At 38.2% G+C, this 8973-nt stretch overlaps 1 long non-coding RNA gene across 1 annotated transcript in view; it reads right to left on the bottom strand.

Moving 5' to 3' along the window:
- Positions 1 to 7999, bottom strand: part of LOC145673838 (uncharacterized) — a 30202-nt gene extending 22203 nt beyond the window's left edge. The window contains exon 1 of the long non-coding RNA XR_014128830.1: positions 7851 to 7999. This is a non-coding gene — a long non-coding RNA (uncharacterized LOC145673838). The remainder of the gene's footprint in view (positions 1 to 7850) is intronic.
- Between the last annotated feature and the right edge of the window lie 974 nt (positions 8000 to 8973).

Below are 8973 nucleotides of genomic sequence, written 5' to 3'. Positions count from 1 at the left end.
CGGTGGGTGGTGGGTCGCAGTGGGTCACGGTGGGTGGTAGGTCACAGTGGGTCATGGTGGGTGGTGGGTCACAGTGGGTCACGGTGGGTGGTGGTCGCAGTGGGTCACGGTGGGTGGTGGGTCACAGTGGGTCACGTGCTGTTGACCCACGACCCACTGACCCACTCCATCTCTGCTAAGGATAAAGAAGCTCTCAGAGACCAGGCGTCTTAGAAAGTATTGAGAATAAAGAAACTATCAGAGAAAAAAGCCTTATTCAGAGTCGTTTTGACTTATGTTTAGCGTGATACTAAAAGCCTGACTACTGCAGGAAACATATGTTAGTCAAACTGTTTAGTAACTCGTCAGGACGACTCTGCATAAGGCCCAAAGTGTCCTAGAGAGTACTAAGGATAAAGAAGCTCTCAGAGACCAGGCGTCCTAGAAAGTACTGAGAATAAAGAAACTCTCAGAGACAAAGTGTCCTAGAGGGTACTAAGGATAAAGAAGCTCTCAGAGACCAGGCGTCTTAGAAAGTATTGAGAATAAAGAAACTATCAAAGACAAAAGGCCTTATTCAGAGTCGTTTTGACTTATGTTTAGCGTGATACTAAAAGCCTGACTACTGCAGGAAACATATGTTAGTCAAACTGTTTAGTATGACACTAATAACTCGTCAGGACAACTCTGCATAAGGCCCAAAGTGTCCTAGAGAGTACTAAGGATAAAGGGGCTCTCAGAGACCAGGCGTCCTAGAAAGTGGAGGCGATAATCAATCGATGGAGATTGATGCATTGTGCGGTGTTCCGGCTCCTTTTATCCAGAAATGTTGCTGATCGCTTGAATCTACGTCATTTGTCGATCATTGGTGAAAAATTCTAATAGTGCAAAAAAAAAAAAAAAACTTGGATTTTGTACCAAAACGTTAAACTGTAAACTTTTCTTGAAATTGGATAATATTTTCAGTTCGCACATCGAGGTCAAAGTTTTCTCAAACTGTCAAAAATTTTATTCTTTCTGGAATACCCTTTATAAAATAAGTTTATTTCTTACAATTCTAATACAGCTGTAAGATTTTGGTAGGCACATGATAATACAAAACAGAAGAAAATCCAAATCGCATAGTATCTTCAATTCTCGCATTCAGCACAAATTTTCTTCAAATTGCTTAAAATAGCACTTTTTTTTGGAACACCCGGTACCGGCCACCGCACTAAACTTTCTCGTTCCCACTTTTAAAATTTAATCATGTACTGTAGTTATTACGGAACAGTTTATTTACTTAAGATTGAACGAAGTTAAAAAAAAAAAACTTCCAAGAGCAAACTGCCCCTTGTGGATTATTTAATGTAAAATTGTTTATACTCTATTGTAGGTTTGTTAATGAAGCATTTCTTTATGAAATATGAACAAAATTCAGTGGTTTCTGAGAAAATCGCCGGGGAAAAAAGTCCCCGAAAGAGTAAACTACTGCTTCTGTATTTTTCCCAGAGAAACAAGTTATGCGATAATATAGAGCTCTTAATTAAACACAGATCTATGGAAAATGAACAAAATCGCCAGAGCCACTTTCAAGGAAATCATATATATATATATGTAATTTACAGTATGAACAACTTTTCCGATTTATGAAAAAGAGACAATTTACAACAATATTCAAGGTAGCATGTCTTCAAAATTGCTACTGCGAGTAGCATGTCTCGAGACATCCGGAAGCTGGCTGAAGGAAAATTCTGCTAGGTATTAAAAAAAAGAAAAAAGAAAAAAGATCACCTAGGAAAAAGATATTTCTTATCTATCTACTATCGATGTTTCCTTGTGTTTTATATTTTTTAAATAGAACTACAACATTGAATATATTTACCCAAATTTTAAATACACCATTAAGCATGAAAATTGAATATTATATACTGATGAATATTGTATACTGAGGATATATATGATATATGTATATAATTATTATTATTATTATTTCCGCCCTTCAGTACATTTAGTGTATTCTTGGGGATAGGTAGAAAATTGAAAACAGCTGGAAAATTTTATAAAATCTTATAGAAAAGTTTTTTTTTTTAAATAAAAAGTTTAAAGTGTAATCTTGATACGTCGAATTGTGTGGCGCCTAGCCGAATACACATGAAGAGAAACAATCGGCATATAGCGATCTTGATATGTGTAAATTCAATTGCTTCATAATCATTCACTTTGGTTAATAATCATCCATCCCCTCTACTAAACGTGGGACGTAAAACTAAAAGTATTTATTTCATTTTCATAAGATTATGGTGTACAAATCTCAATTGCTTGAAGGTAAATTCAACACGAACTAGTAAGCTTAAAATACCAAACTGAGTGATAGGTTGTTGAAAATTTAATCCTTTATTTAGTAAGCAGTGAGAAATTACCGTTTAAAAGACTGGTTTGTTTTTATGATTGAAACACGTCTTTTCTGATCTTGATTTCGTAATTTTTAAAGCATCTTTTTGTATTTTGAAATGAAATGAAATCTTTAAGTTTAGCCAGGGGCGGATCCAGGACGGACTTCTGGGGAGGGGCGGTCGGTAGTAATACTGCTACTTAGAGGTACTTTTAACAGCTCCAACCTTTTTAAGGATGGGTTTATTTATATATAAAATAAGAAAGTTTCCTCTTCAAGGGCAATTGCCCCTCCCCCTGGACCCGCCCCTGAGTTTAACGTCCTACTATTATGCTCTTTAGGCTAAGGGCGACGAATCATTAATCCAAGTGAATTATAATGGAAGAATTAGTACAATTAAAATGACAGAGTACCCCGAGAAAACTCGTTCATGCGATGTTTTCCACTACAAACTAACTTAGCCGGGGATCGAACCACAGACACCCTCGCACCGGAGGTAAGCGCTCTAGTTCTAAGCCACCGTGGCCCTCAATGATTGATTTCCATCTGGGAAAAAATTGGGTAAACTGTAAATATACTATTTAGATTGTTGAGTTGATTTTGAGTTTAGCTGACCCTTTTCAGCTGCGAGGCTATATGAGACGTGGACCTACTGATTAACGTGGAATCCGAACCACATGAGCTCCCGCCGGGAATTGAACCCGGGTCTCCCACGCCACAGGCGCGTACGCTAACCGTATCTAGATTGTAGTGAGGAAAAATGCGTTATACTTCTTTGTTAGTTTAAATCGATTTAATGTATCCTACATGACAAAGGATATATACAGGATGAACTTGAATGATATTCTCAAACTCCCGGAGGTGATTCCTGATATAAAAAAAGACAAAATGTCCTCTTGCATGTTGTCGAATTCCGCGTCGTGTAGGAGTAACAGGGGTGCCAATTTGGAATCGACAATCGAATCTTGACAATTGGAAGGGTTACAACGAAACAGAAAGATATCCACAAACTGCGCGAAGTGATTTGTGACATTAAAACTATTTAAACTTGGCTATGAACATAAACAAAATGGTACACTCATGTCCAAAATGATTGTCGCATATCTATAACTGTCTTCTTGCAAGAATATAATTTGATAATGATTTTGCATTGTATTTTAATACTGATACTATGTGTATAATCGAGAAATGTATATTTGTGGTAATTTCGAAGGGAAAGAATTATAAATACGAAAATTAGAATGAATAAAACAAAGTGTTACTAAATGGACAAGAAAGTTTTATTTTCGTTATATTGTTTTTATTTACTGCTCGTTTGACATGAAATTTCCCACATAATGTCTTTGCCGGTTATACACATCATAACATTATAAGAAGTAGAGGGCGAATCATTCAGTGTTAACTACATAAGACGTATTACGACTTCAAGCGCAAATGCATGTCAAACTCAGTATCACGATTGGCGCAAATACTCGTCAGTATATAATATTCAATTTTCATGCTTAATGGTGTATTTAAAAACTGGGTAAATATATTCAATGTTGTAGTTCTTTAAAAAATATATTAAGCACAAGGAAACATCAATAGTAGATAGATAAGTAATATCTTTTTCCTGGGTGATCTTTTTTTTTTTTAATACCTAGCAGAATTTTGCTTCAGCCAGCTTCCGGAGTCTCGAGACATGCTACTCACAGTAGCAATTTTGAAGACATGCTACCTTGAATATTGTTGCGAACTTGTCTGTTTTTCATAAATCGGAAAAATTGTTCATACTGTAAATTACATATATTTTGTAATTTTCTCGGGGATGACCGAGGGTCACTAAAAAATAAATCAAGGGCTGCATACGGCCCATGGGACACGATTTGACACGGTTGGTCTAGGATGATAATGCAGTTCTTTTCAAATAGAATATGGTGGACAAATTGTTTGAATATGACTGGGGCTATAAAATTAATATGGGATCATTTTTTATTAAAAATTCAAGAATGGAATAAAGCAAAAAAAAAATGGAAACCGGCAAAGGTTGTATTGTGTAAACGTACTGTCCTAGAACTCTCAAGAAAAATTTTAATAAAAGCTTTAAAATAAAATTACCTGGGACTTTTAAATTAAATTATTCTTAGCTTAATAAGTCGTGTAATGTTTTTTCTTGATGTTTTACGCTGTAATGATATGTGAACCATGTTAATATAAGGTGCTTTCCACGAAAAACCATACACGCGCTGGAAATGACAAAAAAGTGTGTGTATCAACGATTCTACAGTAAGTTCTGCCTTCTCTAGAATATACCTCAGATTTTAAATAAAAGAAAACAAGGCCTCCAAGTTAAACAAATCCGGTGTGAGTTATCCCATTTTGAGTCCTTATACAACACAAACATTATTATACCCTCACCAGCCTTTGGTGAGAGCTGTCCCGGGTTCGATTCCCAATGGGGACACTCAGGTCGAAAATTTGTAAAAGATTTTCCAGGTCAGTCATCCTAAATGAGATTTTCGTGGGCTTTTCTAATTCACACCCGGCAAAGTGGTGGGGTGGTACCTATCATACAGGTCCAAGGTCGCTTCCTTTCTTCCCATTTCTTTCTTCCTTCGCGATTCCCCAGGAAGTGTGATCCATAATGGACGTCATCCTTCATATGTGACGGGCTAACATGGACAAAGATGTCGAAAACCCAGAAATCTAATTCCTAATCCGAATTACCCACACCGCTGCTCGTGGGCCGCGCTGACACAGTGGTAGAGTACTCACCTCTGGTGCATGGGGTCCCTGGTTCTATCGCAGCTCGCGCCAAGTGAACTTTGTGGTAGACAAACCCCGTGTGAATGTATTTTGTCGTGGTTCTCCCGTTTCCTCCCATTTTCTTCATTCCACCATTCCACTCATCTTTCATCATCACCGTCTCCTTTAGCCTAGCCGGCATAACCGTGGGACGAAAAACTCAAATATTTCATTTCATTTTTGTCCTCACCGCTGCTCTACTGGCTACCGTGCGCGGGTTTTATGCACGGGTTCCGGTTAAGATTTTTGTGGGGTAATTACTTAATTAATAATTTAAGGTTTAATGGGTGCGTCAGCGTCAGCGATATTTGTGACTGTCACGCCCGTTCGGAGAGCCTCGAAATTTGGATATATTACCTACGTTTTTTTTTGGGGGGGGGGGATTCAGCCTTTGATGCTAAACTTCCATAAACAAGTAAAAACACCTAGGTTATGAAGCAACGCACTTGTGCTCCAAAACACTACAGCAGTGCCGGATCTAGCCTCCTACCTGAGGGCTCAGAACCCCAGTTTTTGAGTCACAAAAATAATTTAAGCTACTATATATATATATATATATATATATATATATATATATATATATATATATATATATATATATATATATTTGAAAGTGTGTACTAAACTCGTAATATACTTATCATAGTCTGGGCTTTGGCTTCCAACGAGTTCTCACTTCCTAGATCCGCCTCTACACGACGAAAGCTTGAATGAAGTGCAGTTGAAAATGAAATCTTTGAATTTCACGTCCCACGGTTATGACGGTTAGGCTAAAGGAGACGGTAATGATGAGTAATGAATGAGATGGTGGGAGGAAACGGAAGAACGCCAAGAAAACCCACGTACACTGTATTTGTCCACCACAATGTTCACTTGGCGGGGGGTGGGATCGAACCCGGGACCCCTAGCACCAAAGGTAAACGCTCTACCACTGAGCCACCGCGGCCCTCGAAATGCAGTTGATTTGTGCATAGATCAGCCTTACTGTAAACACCGTTCTCCACTACATTATCTCGCTGCAAAGAGAACTGGGTTCAATATCACATCACCACCGTCATCGGCGTTGGATAAATAATTTCGGATGAAGAAAAAAAGATCAATTTAACGTCCCACGATTATGTTCTTTAGTCTAAGGGAGACGAATGATTAAGGCAAGTGAATGATGATGGAAGAATTGGTGGAAAATCTTTAAGTTTTACGTCCCGCGATTACGCCGGCTAGGCTAGAAGAGACGGTGATGGTGAGAAATGAATGAAATGGTGGAATGAAGAGAGTGGGAGGAAACGGGAAAACCACGAAAAAACCCATTCACACTGGGTTTGTCTACTACAAAGTTTACTTGGCGTGAGTTGCTACCGAACCAAGGACCATATGCACCAGAATTAAATGCTCTACCACTGAGCCACCGCGACCCCATTAGAGTTTGTGGAATGAGATTGTCGAATTAGCCCACCCTGACAAAAAACAATTTAAAAAATAGCATCCCTTTCAGCAATGACCTACATCTGGACCTACAGCTTAACATGAAATCCGAACCACATAAGCTCAAGTCGGGAATCGAACCCGTGTCTCCCACTCCAAAGGCACGTATCTAACCACTTAGCCACGAGGGAGCTCCAGAGAAAACACACGAGCACGATGTTGGCACCACAAACTTATTTGGCATGGTCTCGAACCAGAGACCAGACGCACCAGAAGTAAGCCACAGTGCCCCCGCCAAGTTACAACAAGAAAGGACTTTGATTGGCAAACAGGTTTTTGCAACATTATTTGTGTTTAGCTTCAAAAAGAGAACAGTTGAGCATTGCATTGCCAGAACGAACTTTAAAAGAATGGAGAGATGAAGAGGGAAGGATAACTGTGATTGTTTCTACATGTAAATCTCTTTATCCGCACCTTCTGTTTCTCACAAAAATTCACAAAATATCATCTCCATATGAGAGAGATGAGATCTTTGAGTTTTACGTCCCACGATTATGCCGGTTAGGCTAAAGGAGACGGTGATTATGAGAAATGAATGAAATAATGGAATGAAGAAAGTGGGAGGAAGCGGGAGAACCCTGAGAAAACTCACTTACACGGTGTTTGTTTACCACAAAGTTCACTTGGCGGGAGCAGGGTTTGAACCCGAGACCCCATGCACCAGAGGCGAACGCTCTACCACTGAGTCACCAATCTCCATATGACTTAAGGTTCAAGAGGTATGGCTCCTTAAATCTGACGAAATTCGAACTTTTTTGGCCAATATCTGGGGAACGGTGGCCATTTGGACAGTGACCACCGGTTACTATTTGATACCAAAATGTTCACCATCCTCTTAGGTATTGATGAACATCAATATCATGTGTCTATAACTTATGGTTCCCGAGACCTTCGGAAATTGGCCATGTTTGCGAATATCTCGAGAACGGTAAGAGTGATTCGTAAAATTCCATCACTATATCAGATAGTTTTTGATGCTCTATCTAATGGAGAGCTCAAAATTAAAAAAAAAAAATCGCAAATAACGGACAGACAGACACACAGACATAGAGAGTTTCGTAATGAACATTTTAAGTTCGTTGATAAAAAAATAAAAGCAAAATTTTGAAGTAAATTATTAATATAAATTTCGCTCACCAAAAATAAAAATAAAATTTAAAAAAATGAAACTATAATTTAACGTATAGCTGACTAGCTATTGTGCTTCGCGTAACGTGTAGTAAACACTTACCAGTACTGGAATCCGCATGTTTGTACTTGTATCGTGTTTACACTAATATTGAACTAAAATCCCAGGTCGGAAAAGAATGTATTTATTCCTGTCACTGCCATGAGAAGAAGATGCTGTTACACTATTGGCTACCGCAAGAAAGGTTGCTAATTCGCATTACTGGTACACGAGACACGGTCACAGAAACTGATGACGTCACAGCTTGTGTTTTCTTGTGCAAGGGAAAATTGCGAGTCCCCCGCTGTCAATCGCTGATTCCGAGATCGTAGCCCCATGACCAACGACTGCGGCCAATACAGAAATGGGTAAAAACCCATTCTCTACCTTATCAACCATAATCATTATTTAAGTTGTGTCACATATGCAAGAAGCACACATGTTCGTGTAGACATGTATCTTTTATTTAGTGGAATATCTAAATTGTATGTTTTGTTTTGGACGAATTTCACTTTTTTTTTCAACTATCATTATTTCCAGTTTGTCTTCCGATTTTATGTAATGCTGCAAAGTTACGACTGTTTTCTGTGAAAAGCGAAAGTTTTCTGTAAAAGAAAAAAAGCGCTATCAAAAACTCTTCATATGTTTTTCTTTACTATTATTTAAAAAAAAAACAGCTTAATGGATTCTAGGCAATCTGAACAACTAATATTTACAGGATAGTATTGGCATATAACAGACATGGATCCAAAAATTTTTGTTGTGATAAGTTTAAGCTTTGCAGTCGGGTCCAATACTAAAAGCCCACCAGTTCTATACAGTACTGTACATGTATTATTCTGCATCCTGAAAACACGATAAGTAATTGTAAAATACTTCCACATATATATGCAGTAGCACTTGAAGATGCAGCTGAAAATGCTTCAAGAGCATTGCCAGAATGAACTTAAAAAGAATGGTGAGATGGAGCAGGAAGATAATTGTGGTTGTTCCTACAAGTAAAAGTAATTTTTTTTTTTTTTTTTACCCGCGCCGTATTCTATTTCTCGCAAAAATTCGCAAAATATCCTCTCTCTATGATTTACATTTCTCGAGGTATGCCTCCTAAAATCTCCCGAAATTCGAACGTTTTTGGCTAATATCTGGGAAACGATGGCCAGTTGACCAGTGGCCACCAGTTACTATT

This window comes from Thermobia domestica, chromosome 17 (genome assembly GCF_964235325.1).
Source record: "Thermobia domestica chromosome 17, izTheDome1.hap1.1, whole genome shotgun sequence".
Lineage (NCBI taxonomy): Eukaryota > Metazoa > Arthropoda > Insecta > Zygentoma > Lepismatidae > Thermobia > Thermobia domestica.
Note: the sequence above shows the minus strand (reverse complement) of the source record. Positions and strands in the feature narration are given on the sequence as shown.